At 50.9% G+C, this 18,104-nt stretch overlaps 1 protein-coding gene across 3 annotated transcripts in view; it reads right to left on the reverse strand.

Annotated features, from left to right (window-relative positions):
• The window catches only part of AKAP1 (A kinase (PRKA) anchor protein 1), a 32,538-nt gene extending 15,126 nt beyond the window's left edge, over positions 1-17,412 (reverse strand). For 2 of the 3 annotated variants that reach the window (XM_012665699.1, XM_012665696.1), the window contains exon 1: positions 17,255-17,412. The gene's annotated coding sequence lies outside the window, so the exon portion shown is untranslated. The remainder of the gene's footprint in view (positions 1-17,254) is intronic. The other variant, XM_012665697.1, reaches the window with a different exon arrangement.
• Between the last annotated feature and the right edge of the window lie 692 nt (positions 17,413-18,104).

Below are 18,104 nucleotides of genomic sequence, written 5' to 3' on the forward strand. Positions count from 1 at the left end.
ACTCAGCAACAGATGGCGAGAGCAAAGGAGGAATAAAATTGCAAATGGACAGGGAGATGCCCCAGGGTGAGGGACCAAGAAAACAAACAGTCGCCTGAAGACCTGGGTCAGACTTGGAACTCAGTACAGATGGTCCCGAACTTACGATCTTTTAACCTCACAATGGTACGTACAAAAGTGATACACATTCAGTAGAAACCATACTTTGAATTTTGGATTTTGCTCTTTCCCAGGCTAGTGATATGCCGGAGGACACTCCTGCAATGGTGGGCGGCAGTGGCAAGCTCCCAGTCAGCCAGGAGATCAGATCAGGAGGGTAAACAGCTGGTGCTCTACAGTGCACTGTGTTGCCAGATGATTTTGCCCAGCTGTAGGCTAATGTAAGTGTTCTGAGCACATTTAAGGCAGGCTAGGCTAAGCTATGATGCTTGGTAGGTTAGGTGTATTAAATGTATTTTCAACTTACGATGGGTTTATCGGGATGTAACTCCGTTTTAAATTGAGGAGCATGTGTAGTTTAGCAGGGCCCCCCACTGTGTAGTCTGGATTTTATTCGGTAGAGAACAAGCCTAGGTCTGCAAGGCACACACCAAACTGTTTCCAGAAGGCAAAGGGAACCTAGAAATCTAAGTCAGATCCAAACAAGGAGAAATAATAAGGATCTAGAAGGCGGCAGCAGACATGTCAAGAAGATAGGAAACTTTACAGGTGGTGGCTCACACCTGTAATCCTAGCACTCTGGGAGGCCGAAGTGGAAGGATCACTTGAGGTCAGGAGTTCGAGACCACCCTGAACAAGAGCAACACCCTGTCTCTACTAAAAATAGAAATATTAGCTGGTCACGGTGGTGCGTGCCTGTAGTCCCAGCTACTTGGGAGGCTGAGGCAGGAGGATTGCTTAAGCCCAGGAGTGTGAGGTTGCAATGAGCTATGATGATGCCACTGCACTCTAGCCAGGGCAACAGAGTGAGACTCTGTCTCAAAAAAAGAAAACAACAAAAAAAAACCCCCAAAACACTCAATTTTCCTCACCTGTAAGATGGGAACACATCTCTTAAGGGATGGTTGGTACAAGAATTAGCTAAGATATATATATTAAGTGTTTTGTAAAGCAGGGCTGGCTCTCATTAGGTTATGATGGACTTATTCTAGAACACTTGCATTCAGCACCTCCCATGCCAGCAAATTTTAAATCTGTCTGCAAAAATTAAAAGTCTACTTTAAGCCAAAAATCCTCCAACTGACATGGCGAATTACACGTTAATTTGGGTTCGTGTTTTGTTGCAGAGATAACAAACATAAACGTTTTAACAGCTCTTACTGATTTAGTTGACTTATATTAATGTTCTCTGGCAAAACCAGAGCATCAATACTTTTAACAGTTTCCTGGGTGGTGCTAATCTTCAGCTAAGGCTGGGAACCACTGCTCTAGGACTCTGCTTTTCAAAGTGCAGTCCATAGACAAGTAGTATATGGAGTATCACCTGGGAACCTGCTAGAAACGCAGTGTCTCAGGTCCACCCCAGACCTACTGAATCAGAGCTGCATTTTAACAAGACCCCAGGGGCTAGCACATTAGCTTGTGAAGGAATGCTATAATAGATGTGTTCTGCCCCCAGTGCTAGGGATGGGGCTAGGGGAGTAGTGCTGAAAAGGTCCTCTCCAGAAGCCCCTTCTACCTTTAAAGATAAACCTTCTTGCTAATATCAGAAGAGGAAGCAATGATAATAACACTTGAAGTATAAAGTAGGGCTAAGCAGTGGCCAGGGCTCAGAAGACTGTATCAATCCCTCCAGGAGGAGAGCTTCGACAATGCTACCTTATGGCTTCAGATTCAAACACGTTACCTTGCTAGATGCTTTCCTTGTATCGCTTAATCCTTAATCTTCAGCCACCTCGTTTGGAATCTATTACTATCTTAAAGGTCAAAATAAGTCAAAGTCATACAGCCAAGGGATGGGAACCCAAGTTCTAGTCCACATTCAATCTAGAAACCACTAATTAATAGAACCGTGGGCAAGAAGCATCGTATGAGCCAAGAAAGGAGGAATTCTGTACTACCTTTTTGGAGAGCTTTCGTAATAGCTCTTAAAACCTCAGAACCACATCCTGTGACCCAGAAATTCTATACCTAGAGTCTTAAAAAAAAAAAAAACAACAACAAAAACAAAAACCACAATAAAAAAAAATTGCAATAAGCCAGGCACAGTGGCAAGCACCTGTAGTCCCAGCTGCTGTGTCTGAGGAGGGAGGATCATTTTGAGCCCAGGGGTTTAAGACCAGCCTGGGCAACGTAGGGAGATCCCATCTCTAAAAATATAATAAAAAATTTAAGACAAAATAAAATTGGGATTAACCTTTCAGGGTAGTCACTAACATATTGTGAAATCCACAGACATACTGGTGTTACAGAAAGTTGATCTCATGTACTGACATGGAAAAAGCACGATACAGAAAAAAAGGTATAGACCACCATGGGCGTGTGATGTCTATACCCATAAAATCCCGGCGGAAAAACTGGGAAGGACACAAGACAGGCCATTCAGGTGTAGCAGGGGGAAATTTTTGCCCATTGATGTTGTATCCTGCAATCACGTTGAACTCATGTATCAGTTCTAATAGTATTTTTAGTAGATTCCTTGGGATTTCTTATCTAGAAATAGATACTCTTGCTTCTTCCTTTAGGGAGGAGAGTTCTGTGACAGTGGTTCTCCAACTTGGCTCCAAAACAGCATCATTTGGGAAGCTTTAAAAAAAGCCAAGGCCACGATGGTACCCAGACCAATTAAATCAGAATCTCAGGGGGAGACCAGGGCACCTGTTTTTTTTTTTTTTCCTTAACCCAGGTGATTACAACACGCAGTTAAGTTTGAGAATCACTGTTCTGTAAAAACCCACAACCAACCAAAAAAGAGGTAGATCATGTGAGATTTCCTCAGTATTTTCTTCATATTCAATGTCTTTCATAGGAAAGAGGAAAGACAATTCGAGAAGGGAAAGAGGCTACGGGGAAAGGGTGCTCTCGGGATAGGGCAGTGTGTGCACCACCTGCTGTCAGGAGACCAAGTGCTACCCCAAGGGGCACGTGCTGACAGGAAGTGGAGCTGAGGTCTAAACCAGGTTTTCATCTGGTCAGTAAATTTAGATTCTGATCCTTATTAACTAGGCAATCCCATTTCAGCAGGGTTTATGGTTGTGATTCCCACAGTATTTCGGCAATTCTCTGACTTCAGGAAAAAGACTAAATGAAATGAGGTAGAGAGGAAGAAAAAAATCCTAACCACCACCGCATTTTGCACACCAAGGGCCCAAGGCCGCAGGCTCAAACGGGTGTGTATGAGGGAGGGGCTGCTACCCAAGACACCACAGCCGGGAGAAGTCCCACCCCTTTGGAACTAAAAGCTGATTCCAGGGGTTCTGCCTGTGCAGCAGTTTCATGTCCCACCTCACCCAGCCCCCCAGGATCCCAGAGGCTGGGGACGCTGCAGTAAGGCAGAGCCCCAGTGCTCAAACACGCATTCCAGTCTGGCTTTGGGTGCCACAACCATCCTGCCACTGGGCTCCCCGCATGTCCTCTGCCCCATCTCAGTCTTCACCCGGCCAAGACACACGGAACCAGCAGCCAGCGCCACCACGTGGAGCCTGCCTGCTGCTCTGCAGCTCACAGGGACACCGCTATCACATCCCACCCGAGCCTCCCAGCCCCGCACGGTCCCCAAAGACTGGGGCTCTAAGCCCCCACACCATCCAAATCTATCCCCTACAGCCAGCTATGGCTATGGAGACTTACAGCCCAGCAAACATGATTTCTGCAACACTTCCAAGCCAGATGCCCCCTGTTGCTGTGCCAGGAAGGCCTCCTAGGCGAAGGCGCTGAATACTGCTACCCTGAGGCCATGTCACCCAAACCATGGAATCCAGAATGCCCCACCTAAATGCCCAGGGCCTCCACCTCCCACTCTGGACTAGAGCCAGAGATCCAAGGTTGAGAAACCAGGAACCGAGTGTCACTGCTACTTCACAGGGAGCGGCTCAGGACAAAGCTCTTCTCTCCATGACTGCTTCCAGGAACAGGAACTGCCCGACCCGAAGCGCTCCACCGGCACTAGAGAACAGAGGAATGAGACACCCCCAGAGAGTCGGAAGGCACAGTTTATTTTTTCCTTGCTATCAGAGGATTGTGATTAGAGATATGAGCCATCCTCCACCAAGCAGGGAGCTGAGTGCCCCTGGGGCCAGCAGCCTCCCTGCCCAAAGGCCTTGGCTCCAACTCCCTGAGCCCAGCTGGGTCGCACTTTGGACCCGGGAGGGACCTCCCAGGGGCTCCACGAGGTGATGAATGCCTTCCACCAGCCCCCTCTTCCCACAGTCAAGAATCGGCTAGCCCCTCATTTTCTTACCCAGAGCCAATCTCACTCAAACGGGCTTCTTGGGAATTGGTAAGATGCCATTTTCCCCGACTTACATGATCTGATAGGCCTATGAGAAATGGTGTAGGGGTACACCAACCTTTCTTGAATTCCTGGATGGGGCGGGCACGCGCGCGCACACACACACACACACACACACACACACACACACACACACACACACACACACACACACCACCCACCCCTTCAGCCTTGCGAGGCTTTCTGCTACCTTCCTTCCTTCTCTGGGCACAGACTCTCCAGTTACTCTTTGCCCTGGGGTTTTTGCTTCTTTTTTAAAACTGAACCTCTCAAGACTGAAGTAGCACTGAACACCGCAGGGCCATGAGCCTTCACATGCACAAGCTCTCTGAAGGCTGCCTCCTTCCCCAGTCCCAAGGCCCAGAACACTCAGGGCAGGCTGCCTGCACTCCAAAAAAAGCCTCCCAGAAGGATGCTGCAGAGCCCTGCCCTAGGGCTGATGGGGGGACACGCGGCTATTTTGAATCTGCTGGGATGAAATAGCTGCCTGCTTATTTTTAGCAGGTCCATTTGCCCGGGAATAGATGCATGCTGGCTGGCTGCCAAGCGGTCACAGAGCTGAAGGCAGGCACGTGCTACAGCCACAGGCCTCAGCACTCATCTGCTCACTCCAGGTTCTAAAAGGATCCTTTCTTTCTCCAGAGAAGTACCTGCACCTTCTCAGAACAGCCTTCGGAGAAATAATGACCTCACTCCTAACCCAGCTAACGAACCAGTAACTGCAGTCTAGAGCCTTCTGCTATGTTTCTTGTTAGAAAACAAATCCCTGGGAATGGCACAAAAAAATGTTGGTCCCAGTGACTAAGCCAATTTGGCTACAGTTACTGTGAAAAAGAGCCGCACGTAACTGATGGGAAAGTCCACCATAAAAACAACAGCTTAGGAGCCAAAAGCCCAGCAGGTCCCATCTGGCCTGGTCAGTGAAGCCACATCCACTTTGTGTTCTGAATGGACACTTACACATCCCTGAAGTTGGGAATCTGAGCATTTCTCCCATTCTCCCAGTGTGCACACTACCTAAGACCATCCCGGGTGTCCACCAACAGGAAAGAGCCAGCCCAAGACACTCCATCATCTCCTGAGGGCCCCGCTCACCAAGTCCCTCCTGCAGGACTCTTCCCCGCCAGGGAATTAGAACCTAGAGTCCAGCACTTCAGCCACTGCATTCAGAAACTGACAGCACAAGGGGCGGGGTGGGGGGGGTGGCTCCCATCTGTAGTCCCAGATACTCAGGAGGCTGAGGCAGGAGGAACGCTTGAGGAATTCGAGGCTGCAGTGAGCTATGACCACGCCACTGTATTCCAGCCCAGACAACAGAGTGAGACCCAGTCTCTAAAAAGTAAAACTAAAAAACTTCTAAAATTAAAAAAGAGGCCGGGCGCGGTGGCTCACGCCTGTAATCCTAGCACTCTGGGAGGCCGAGGCGGGCGGATTGTTTGAGCTCAGGAGTTCGAGACCAGCCTGAGCAAGAGCGAGACCCCGTCTCTACTAAAATTAGAAAGAAATGGACAACTAAAAATATATAGAAAAAATTAGCCGGGCATGGTGGCGCATGCCTGTAGTCCCAGTTACTCGGGAGGCTGAGGCAGGAGGATCGCTTGAGCCCAGGAGTTTGAGGTTGCTGTGAGCTAGGATGACGCCACGGCACTCTAGCCCAGGCAACACAGTGAGACTCTGTCTCAAAAAAAAAAAAATTAAAAAAGAGAGAGGACGACACCAGGCTATGGGCCAAGTGGAGGCACACTCCCTTCCATGGAAGTTTGGTGGAGCAAGATCCCAAACCCAGATTTCTTTGCAAGATCCCAAGAATGCCTCTGTATCAGATGTGTTTACCTAATTCCCCATTAGGTTACTCACCTTGCTTGTACGTGCAAATATGTGTAAGTCACTATCAGGATCTGACCATCAGGAGCTCCCAACCTGGATGGGAGAATCAATCTCTCTCACGCTCACTCACACAACCTGGTACCCCAAGCAGCCAAGCCAAGCAGCAGGCAAGCGCTCTCAGAGGGGGCCAGCCCTCCCTCGGGGGATGCGGCGGTGGGGAGGGGGCTGTGACATGCAGTAAGGTTCTACTGCCTTCGTGTGTGGGAGGGAGCAAAGCTGGAACGAATCCTGGGAGCCGAGGCGAGGCTACCGCGCTGGGAAGGCCAGACCAAGGACGACCTTTGTGGTCGAGGCCACGGAGCCAGAAAGTGTCGCGGCAGTTGCAGCATGCCCAAAGTGGGGCAGGTCACAGAGGCAAAGGTCTGGGGGACTCCCCGGGGTCACTGTGTCCAATATTGGCAGCTGCTTGCTCACAGGAGGTTACTAAACACTTGAAATGTGCTGAGTGTAACTAGGGAACTCAGTTTTTTATTTTATTTGATATTAATTTAAATTTAAATAGGCACACGCAGCAGTGGCTACCCACTGGACAGTGCAGTTCTAGAGGGCGTTCCCAGAAGACCCCAAGAAACATGAGGGCTGGAAAAATGCTGCAACGGCCAACACCTACCTTGCTGGGCAGTGTTCGGTCTTGCCACCGAGGGTGTGGGCGATGGTAAGCCTGGGCCACTCACCCTCAGCAGCATGGCTGGGGCCAGGGGTTCAGAGTGCTGGAGCCATGCCTCAGGTGTGCGGGTGCCAGCCCAGCTCCAGTGTCACTGGGTGGTTACATTCATACTTAGGGGCCTGAGTAAGCTATGACTTCATGTGGCCACCCTAAAGATTCCAAATTAGCTCACAGTGGGGCTGTGAGGTCCTGCCCAGGACTGTCCCCACGCCCTCCATTGTGATGGGCCCAGAGCGGTCAGGCCAGCCAGTGTGGCCAGACCAGCCACGCCCCAGGGACGCTCCCCCCTTCCAGGCCGACCAGCTGTCAGGATGTCACGGATCACTTTCCTAGCCTACTGTGCAGAAGGCAGGCTGGACGCTTGACCCAGTGACATCCAGGTGGGAGTACCTGGCTCAGTGATGCTTTCTCCGGCCAAAATGGAAACCCAGAGTCCAGCGCCAGGAGCTCCAGGTAAGAAGGGCCGAAGCCAAAAATCCCATGTCTGGACATGGTCTCAAATTAAGAGCTCCTCCAGTCCGATTACTCAGTAACGCTGAAACCAACTCCTGGTTTGGAAAACCTGGTAACAAAGGGAGCAACACAAGGGTAAAGTGCCCGGCCAGCGGCCTCCTCTGCCGACCAAACCCATGGCAGGTCCAAGCCTTACTCCTCCTGAGGCGAGGAAGGGAAAAACCTCAGCACCTCCTGTGAAGGTCTTCCCAATTGCTTCATTTGGGAGGTAGGGGTGTGGTTTTTTAAAACTGTGAAGACTACGTCACACCCACCCTGCCACTCATCTCTGGCCCTGGACAGCCATCTTGCTTTACAAGTGAATTCCGACAGGTTTCCAAGGATGGTGACAACGCAGGTGCCAAGAACGCATTCCTGGGTACGCGGAGATTCTGCCCACAGCCACAGAAGACACTATACGGAGTGCCCAAAAGGTATGAAGTGGTGACCTGACAACAAGCTTACTTAAAAGCCAATAAAGATGACAAGTGCTTTCAAAAGAAATCAGAAAAGATGCAGGAGCGCAAAAGCCCCTTCGCACCACCACCTCACGTGGGTGACGCAAGGAGGTAAGGCCCTGATTTCCTACCGGCAGACGCTGCAGTACAACCAACCCGAAAGTCACAAAGGCATAAGGAGGTAACTTCTATCCAGCAAATAACTGCCGGCACTTACAGGGACAAGGCACTTACAGGGACAAAGCACGGTGGGACGCAAACGAATCAGACAAGTTACTGCCCTTGAGGCACCTTCCATGTTTCACAGATTCTTTGGGGGCAAAAAAACAAAAACAAACCAAAAAAATCAGTGACCTCTTCTCCAGTGAGCTTGTTATTGCCACCTATTGCCACTGCCCATCTGAAAGTTTGGTCCAAGAGACAGGTTAAGTATCCTGCTGAGGTGGGGGACGAACAGGAAACAGGGTGCCAGTGTCCCCAGATTAGGATGTGCCAATGTCCTGCGGTAGGGTATGAGAGGACGCTGGAGTGAGTGCCAGCATCGGGGGAGCCAAGCAGGGTGGGGCTGCCCCATTCACTATGCAGGCTTCCATTCAGTACCCACTGCAACACTACCTGGTGCCCCAATCCAGAGCCCCTCTCATTTCTAACCTCTCCAGAAAGTCAAGCCAGACCTTCTCCTGGCCTGGTGGACGGGCTCTGCGGGCCTAGTTGTCTTTGCCGACTTTCCATCAATCCTGTTTTCAACCACACATGCCCGACCCATGTCTTCAAAGGGGCCTGCTCTTCTGTAGGAATCAGCTTGTTTCTTGGGTTTGGTTTGATTTGTTTTTATTACAGGAGCGTCACCTAAACAGTTTCTTTCTTTTTTGGGGGATTTTTTTTTTTTTTTTTTTTTTTTGACAGAGTCTCGCTCTGTCGCCCAGGCTAGAGTGCAGTGGCATTATCATAGCTCACTGCAACCTCCATTTCCTGGGCTCAAGCGATCCTCCAGTCTCAGCCTCCCAAATAGCTGGGACTACAAGTGAGCAGAGCACCAACGTGCCCGGCTAATTTTTCTATTTTTAGTAGAGACAGGGTCTCACTCTTGCTCAAGCTGGTCTTGAACTCCTGACCTCAAGAGATCCTCCCGCCTTGGCCTCCCAGAGTGCTAGGATTACACGCGTGAGACACCACGCCCGGCCTGAACAGCATGTTTCTTGTTGGCCACCCACTACGCACACCCTCTCAGCAAGCTGCTGGATGACGGACTTCCCAAGACAACGTAGTAAACCAAGAAAGGAGGGGGCTGCGTGCAAGACACAACACACGAGAAGGGGACAGGGAATTCCTAGGGTGAAGGGCAGCACAGTCAGGGGAAAGGGATGCTTCCCACCAGCAACTCGGAGCTGTGAGAGACGCAGTACGTGTGGCCACGGTGAGGAGCTTTCCGCCAACGACAAGAGTTCCACAGCAGCGGTGGAGACTCAGGGGAGAGTCAGGGAACTAGTGACAGAGACACAGAAAATTAAGCACAAGAAACTGAGGAAATTAGCTAGGAGAGGAGAAGAGGGGGAGACAAGAAAAGAGACAGAGGAAACTGAAAACTTCGCGGCTATGAATGACGTTTATACTATAATCATGTACACTCTGAATAGCAACACCACCAAAAATTGGGCTATCTCTATACTGGGAGGATGAGAGAAGAAAAAAGTGTAGGAATGAGCTAAGTCCTATCTCCCACAGTAGAAAAACAAATCAGATACTTTTTTTTTAAATAAAGAAAGAAAAGGTATACTATTTAGAAATATAGAGGCAAGTGGCAGGGAAGATAGCTAGAAGTGAAGGCAGCTGTCCCTGGAAGAAAATGGGATGGGAGTGGGGGGCACTCTGGGCAAAGAACCGTCCTTCCAAACCTTGTGCACAGTCAAAGCCAAATCTTCCTACAAGCAATGCTTTGATTGACAGTTAGTACATTCTTAAGCTATATACCAGTAGCAAGGGATGCTCTATTACCTACAGCTTTATGTGTTTCTTGTTAACCATCACAATATGCATTCATGTCGATTCATCTGTGCACAAACTTGTCGTGCTTTATTTTCCCATAATAATTGGTGCCAATTTTGCTTCAGAGACCCGCAACGGCACTGCTGACATAATTGTAACCATCAAAGATGAGAACACGCTGATTGATAGCTAGACCCTTCAAGAACGGGGGCATGGGTCTCCCCAGCCCACTGAGAGGGCTGGCCAGCATGGGACCACAGGGCCCCTCGGGGCTGGTCATTTCATAAAGATTTTAATACCCACTGCGAGCCAGGTTCGGTTCGCTGGGCACAAGGGAAAGAGCCCTGAGGAAGCAAAGGTGGAGGGAGGGAGAGGGAGTCAAATTACAGATAAGATCCTACAAAGAAGATCCAACAACTGAAACGTAATAGACCTGCAGCCTCTCTTCACAGGCAGGGGGATAGAGAACGGAGCCCTGGGACACCCCTTGCTAGGAATGAATTACTACACTCCTATGCACATAGCACGGTGATAGCTGGGAGTGCTGGGAGTCACCCAGGCCTTTTCTGTGTGCTGTGGTTCAGAGAAGGCTGGATGGAGACAGCACAGCGAGGGAATGCCTCTCGGAAGAGGTGGCATCAGAGCTGAGAGCTGTGCCAGGACGGGGCGGGAGGGTGGGAGGCAGTGGGGTAGAGGGGAGAGAAAATTCCAAGCAGAAGAACATGTGCCAAAGTCCTAAGGCAGGAACAAGCTTGGCAGACTCAAGAGGCAGCAAGAGGTGACAGTGAGGTCAGAGCACGGCTGCCCAGCATCACTGTGCAGGAGGTAGATTGGACTGGAGGGGCAAGGTGCACTGTTCTCCAGAGGGGAAACCAACTTGCCCAAAGAGCCAAGGCACTTTAGTTCTTAATAAATAGAAGAAGCTGCTTCCAGAATCCACTCCTGAAATAGTAATAGGATGCCTCCGTGGCTGGTAGCATGACGGGGACACTGTACAGGTACGCAGGGAATCTCTTTCTGCTTCAAGTTCTCAGCAAATACACTTGCCAGGACACCCTGCGGCCACACCACACACCAGCCTTAGAGGGCCACTGCCAGACCCATGCCCTCAGCCCCTACCCCCTCAAATGACTCTGTTCCAATACGGCAGTCCAGCCACAGAGGCGGGACGCACACACACAAACACGCAGCCCTGGGAAGCAGGGGACACACACATACAGGCGTGCACACACTCGCAGCCTGCGTAAGCCCTTGCCACTTCTTTGAATCAGACTTTGTGAAAACAACCTTGCTCTCCGGCCAACATAAACCATAGGCAACAGAGGGCCTTATATGGCTCGAAGCTTTCTTAATCAGAAACAGATAGATGGGCTGGAGTTGGCAGCTCCCAGTTAGAGGAAAGGAGGAACCAAAAAAACAAAAAAAAAAGGAGAGAATAATAAAGGACAGCATAGGGAACCAGCAAACGCATTTGTCCTACTCTGTTTTCATCCCTCTTCAGCCTCAGTGGCTTCTTAGTAAAGAAATCCTCCTGGGGGCCATGGCTTTGCCTCCTCTCATGCTTGCATTTTTATTTAAGCCAGAGGACACCAGGAATCAGACTGCCAGCCAATGCACAGTTTGAGAGAGTTGTTCCTGTCCCTCAAGTTGCTGGCCTCTAGGATGAACAACCTCACCTGAAGATGGGGTTACGTGGTTTCCTGAGAAATTGGCTGCTGGGGCAATGAGGAGCCTCATTCCCCAGGGGCAGCAGTCCTGAACCTGGCTCCCCAGCTCCCTGGGCTGCCTCAGTCACATGCCTGCCTGGCCCAGGAGGCAGGCTGGGTCCCTGCCACGGACCCAGAATAGCAAAGGCTGCCCCAGAGACCTCTGAAACAGCCACCCCAGCCACTCACCCCATGGCAGTTTCTAGGGTGCTTTTATTCCCCTCCCTCTCCTGATTAGACAGTGGCAGCAGTGGCTTTGTCACCAAGACTTGTCCCGTACACGGCAGCCACATGCACTCGGCCCCCCTAAAGGATGCCACCTGCTAAAAATAGCAGCAGCACATGCTTGGCCAGGTGGGCCATACCAAAGTCAAAGGACAAAGCAGGGAGGTTATTCTCAGCACCGCCTTTCCTCCCAGAGACAGCTCAAGGCACACCCAAGTGCTGGTCTCCCTCCAAGGCAGCTCAGGGAAGCGAGTCTCTCCCACTCCTTTTCCTTTGGAGGGGCAGGAAGGAGATGCACAGAAACTGAAGTGGCCTTCGGATCTGTTGCTGTCCCTATCCTGACAAAGGCACACCCAGGCCAAGGCCAGAGCAGGAGTGGGGGCTGGGGCAAGCTATTGCTGGGTGACAGCCTGCTGAGGGACAGGGGAAGGGCTTGTGACCTCCCTGTGAGGTCTGCCGGGCCTGGGGAATCAGTGACTTCAAGGACGTCTTTCTCAACCAGCTCAGTCTTCTGAGCAGTTTCCCTCAGGCACAGCTACCTAGTCTTCCTAGCCCAGGAGGCTTTTTCACTCAGTCATTGCCTGTGCATTTCAAAAGGACCTGATGGTTGCACAATTCTGACGACAAAAAGTGGCTTTGCAAAGATAAGAAGGCTAAAGAGTAGGAAACTTCAGTTTCCCACAAAAGGAAAATGTCCTATCATGGGATAAGGATCCGCAAGGTTCTAATGAGGCTTAAATGACTCAAAACACTAACAAGTCAGACTCAAGTTTTGGGGATAAATAGTTTTAACCTTTCAAATATCCAGCTTAGTTTTCTGGGTGAGGAAGGAGTGATAACGGAGCAGTAAATAAGAACAGCCTCTGAGCACATGGAGGGAAGGAAGGGGGAGGGGAGAAGAGGGTACTCCCTAACCCAGGTCCAAAGCCAGCCACCCTCCCCATGTCCTGGGATCAGCTTCCTCACCCACAAACTAGAGATGCTGTACTTAACCTGACAGGGTTGAGAGAGAATAAAAATGGCATAGATCAAAAGAACCCACCTAAAATGCCAGTACGTGCTCAGTAAGTGTCTTATGCTGTCTGGCTCCAAGAACAGAGACCTCACATTATATGCCAAAGGTCAGTCCAGCAGGGTTCTAACAAAGCACATCCAGGACCAGATGAGGAGGCATCTGGAAATAAAGCACCCCCCTCCACGCCACACCAATATGTCAGGACCCGCACGTGGCCTCTCCCCCAACTCCCTCATGAAGACAAAGAGTGTCCCCTAACTTTTAGATGGACTGGAGGAAACACAATGAAAATGCCACCTAGTTCAGAGGGTCCACACTAAGAAGTCATCAGGTGAAGGCCCAAGTAGCAGATCTGGAGACACCTGACATTTGGAGACCAGTGACAATGAACACAGGTCTTGGAGAACCAGACAGGACCTTTATGATAATAAACAGGCTCTCAAACCAAAATGGCTTTCTAAAGGCTTAGCACCGGGCCCTTAGGCTTCATGCTTCTGTCCCCAGGCCCCTTGCTAAGCTCCTGCCTCAAACTCTTCCATAATTGCTCTCGCCCCTCCCAACTGGCAGACAAGAACTCCCTTCTTAACATGCCATGAAAAGAACCAATATACATATAAGTAATCTGTCACCAAAGCTGTTGGGTTTATGGACTACGGAAGATAAGCCCCAACATGTTATGCTTTAGAGATTCACAAGTTGAGGCAATTAAGCTTTTAGAGTTGGGCAAAGAACATTCTAGCGCAGCACTGTCCAACAAAACTCTCTGCAATGATGAAAATGCTCTTGCCCAGTACTGCCCAGGACAGCAGCTGCTAGCCACATGAGGCTACTGAGAACTTGAAATGTGGATAGTATCACTGAGGAACTCATTTTTAAATTTTAATGCTTTAAAAAGCTTAAATTTAGCCACACATGGCCAGTAGCTACCCTATAAACAGGGCAGCTCTAAACCCTTCCCCCTACCCAAGGATTTAGGCAAATAGAGTTATCTTTCAAAATAAAAATATTTAGAACAGTAGCATCTTAGAGCTAAGAGAATTTGAGCAGAACAGAAAACAGTAGATTTTTTAAGTCTTTGATTTGTACCACCCACTCAATTATGCTTCCCAGCCCAAACACCAGGGCTCCAGGAGCACAAACTTAATGTCTTTAGCGTTGACCAGCCCTCTTGTACTGGTTGAAGACTCCAGAAGGCTGAGAACGGGCCTGCCCAGAACCACAGCTGGGTTTCAGCTCTGAAAGCTGCACCCAATCCAGGGCTCTTGCCAGCTAAGCCCAGCGGTGAGGCAAGCCTGGTCAGCCCTGAGCTCTGCATACATTTACTTTCAGAACTCACCTCGGGCCTTGCTTTGTTCCCAAGGGCAAGCGGGCCTCAGTGACACATGGCTAAGTGAACACAGCCAGCCAGCATTACAGGACAGGGAACAGAATGTTTACTACCAACTGCTGCAAACTATCAAACCAAGCCGCAGAAACGTCCAGGTGGCAAGGACCTGCACAGAACGAAGGCAGGGTTGCACCATTTAGCGGGAGAAAAAGTTAAGGAAAAGGACACCTTGAAAGCTACTTATTATTGGAAAGCCAGTCCTCAGAATGCTCAACGATAACACTCACTGCAACAGTCTGCTTAGAAAGCAGCGGAAAGATTAGAGAGAAGCCCATGGATTTAAGAATATTCCTTGGTTCTTCTCACAAAAGCGCTCCAGAGGACCTAGTTCAAGTCCAAACCCACCCTTGTTAGTTTCTCTACCTCTCAATTTGTATTTTTGTGACAGCCATTGAAACAATTGGGAATGACCTCCAGCTTCACCTGCACTGTACTCAGAGGTGTGAGGATTAAAGGATTAGGAAGCTGTTTGCTTGTAACTCACCTAGCACAGTAACTGTCAACGAAGAAGCAGCCTCCAAATTTTAGTTCCCATGTCCTCACCAGCTACTTCTCTAGCCAGACCCTGCCCTACTCCAAACACACTCAATGATCATGTTTTCTACCACCCAAGTTTAAAATTAGGTGCCAGGGGTCAGCAGGTTCCCTCAGTGGGATGTCACATACAATGGGTCCTTGATGTGAAAGGATCATAATAATGAAACGCCACCAGGAAGGAATGTGGAAGAAACAGAACCTGCCCTAGGAAGCAAGGTTTGGGACTAAAATATACCCCACTACAGAGATAAGCAACTCTTGAACAGTATGAGACGATTTCAGTGGGACAAGAGGCCCCTAGGACTAACCACCTTTCCATCGTTGAGGAAAACTCAGAATGACAAGCTGCAAGTATTAACTCATATCCAAAACAAATGACTTCCCCACAATAGGAAAACAGACCAAGTTACAGGGAAGCTTGATCATTCTAGACTCACAGACAAGATTAGGAAGGAGACCCTAGGGGAAAACAAGACAGCTCTCCAGGTTCATGGGCTATGAGCTGCCTGCTCTTCAAAGCCCTGAAATGCCCACTCGCAAGTCATGTTGTTGCAAGCTAGAGCCAGGAGGCTAGCTGGCAAAGCTCAAAGCTCGGGGAAACCAATTTGTTTCCCTTTTCCTTCCAACCAAGTTTCTAGGTCAGAAGCTAGGGGGAGGCGTGCTTTTAATAAAATTTAAATCACTCAAGTGATTCCAGAGAAAGACTCAGGGCTTCTTTGGGGCGGGGGACAATGCTTAAGTACCTATCATGAACCAGGCACAGTACAGTCTCACAAATATGATCTCCATTTGTCTTCAGGATGGCGAAGGAACACTGTGGTGGCTAAAACTAGCCTTTCCCCAAAACTATGGCTATACATCCAAAGCCCAAGAATAATTATAATTATTCTTATAATTTAGGTTACCAGGTAGCAAGACAAATGGCTTTAAAATATTAATCCTCAGCAAGTGGAGACACACCGACTTCAGCACCTGAGCAGGCCGTGTACAACAGACAGCTAGCTCCACTGTCACCCTGCAGTGGCCAAGTGAGAATGCATTTCCTAGAAACAGCTGGAAGGTGGGAGAGACACTCCTACAAAGGACCCCACCTAGACACAAATCCCTTAGACCAGCCTCACTCACAGGCTAGGCTCAGTTCCTACAAGTTCTGAGCCATCACTTAAAACATGCATGACAATGGAGCCTATTTAATCCAGTGAAGGACTTGAGCTTTAGTAATTTGCATACCTGTAGGATCCAGAGAACTTCCTCTAACCTAGAGCCATGTTTCATAGAGAATACACCCAGGAATTATTACCCAGAACCTCCCAAACGTGTTAGAGGTGAAAGAGGAAAGGTCCAACACAAGTCAAAAAAGCTCCCAAAACAGAACTTCACTGGTTTCCAGTGCTCAGAAGAAGTCTTAAATAATCAGCAGGTGAACCACTTGAGTGCCAAGAACAGAGAAATCAGATAAATGATCAATCGGGCCGCTCTCTTCACTTCAAAGATGCTCTGTACCTTTAAGAGCAAAGTGGATGGGTGGTGCTAAGAGTCCAAGCTTTGCTTTCTAAATAAAGATTTAAAAAAAAAAAAAAGGTACTAATTTGGGAAGGACTTAGCAGTTACACGAGCATGTAAGGTTACTGGTTGTCAGAATTAATAGCTTTTTCTGAACTGGTGTTCCCTGATCAGTAACTAACAGATACAGTTGTACCAGGTCCAGCAGCCTAGATTTCACTACAGGAGATAAATTTAAACACCAAATAGCCTGCACTTCAGTAGGGGAAAGATAGTTTTAACCTCACTAATTGCCCAGCGCATACACCCTACCCGGCTTGAGCGGCCTCCACCTCGCACCTGGAGCGAAGTCCACCGGGTTTGCATTAACCGCGGCAGAGGGGCTGGGAGGCACCCGCCAACCCTGGACATCTCCTCGGGTGAGGAAAAGCCGGGAACACCCAGGGTTTCCATGCCGTCCGGAGTCGCCTCTGCACCGCCCACCACCATCAGCGCCTTTCCTCTCCTAGCCTTCCCAGGGAGGGGAAATGGAAGAACCTTAACCTAGGGCACTAAATAGTTGAACACGGAAAGCCCGCCCTGGAGGCGCCCAGCCCCCGGCCTCTCCAAGCACTCTGTAGCTCGTAACCCCGAAACAAACGTGGTCCCTCCAGATCGCGGACCAGAGGCCGAGGGCCTCAGGCAGAGCCTGGCACGTGACCCTCGGCGCCCCCAGGCTGAAGTCAGCGGGCACATCAGGCTGGGCGGCCTCCGCCTCTCCGGACACGCGTAAGGGGCTACGAATGCTAATCCCGCTCGAAACACCCAAGCCTGGGACCTCCGCACCCAAACACGGTTCAGACGGCCCCTCCGCCCGAAACACGATCCGACCGGATCACGACGAGTCGCACAGCCCATCCTCCCCGTTCCGTAAGCCGAGCCTTTCCCCTCGTTCTCCGCACCGAAGTCCAGGCGCAGGGCTACCTGCTGGGGTCAGCCGCCGCCGCCCGGCCCACGGTGGGGCTCCACCCGGGGCGAGCCCGAGGGCCCAGAAGTTGGGTGAGGCTCCGGAAGGGACCAATTCAACTCTAACCCCTCAGAAGCGGGAGGGATCCCCGCGGGCTTGGGGGACCTCCTTGCCCTTCCGCGCACCTGGCCCTGCCCAGAGCCCGCCCCGCCGCCGCCTCTCCCTGCTCAGCCTGGGTACACACGACCTTTGAAAAGTAAACGCATGTGGGGCTGGGCGACCTTGGGTGGGACGCGCTCAGGGAAAGTTAAGGTGCAGAGAGGCGTCCCGGGCGCCGCGTCCTCGCTCCCCAGCGGAGGACGGCGACGCGCGTGGGGGGCCGGCGCGGCCGCAGAGCGCCGCCCAGAGCCGGGCACACGCGATCTGTCAGGAGCCCGCGGGCAGACACGCCGGCGGGGGAGGACGAGGGGGCGCAGGCGAGGGAAGGGAAAGGGCCTGCCTGACAGCGGGAGGTGGCCGGAGGCCTCCGCACACGCTCGACGTCCCACGCCTCTGGCTCCCGGGGCACCCAGAGCGCGCGTCGCACGCTGCACCTGCACCCCAGACTCCCCATCACACCGACTGCACCGCTCTCGGGGTTCCCCGGGCCAGCCATTCCCGGGGCCCCAACCTACCAGCTCCTCGGCGACCGCCGGCGTGCAGAGTCCGCGCGCCACCGCCGCCGCCGCCGCCCCCCGGCCCCCGCCTCTGCCCCGCGGCCCGGCCCAGCAGCGCGGCGCCCCAGCAGCTCCCCCACGTGCTCGCCCAGGCTGGTGGAACAGAGAGACATTAAATACAGAAGACGC

Source organism: Propithecus coquereli, unplaced genomic scaffold (assembly GCF_000956105.1).
Source record: "Propithecus coquereli isolate 6110/MARCELLA unplaced genomic scaffold, Pcoq_1.0 Scaffold121, whole genome shotgun sequence".
Lineage (NCBI taxonomy): Eukaryota > Metazoa > Chordata > Mammalia > Primates > Indriidae > Propithecus > Propithecus coquereli.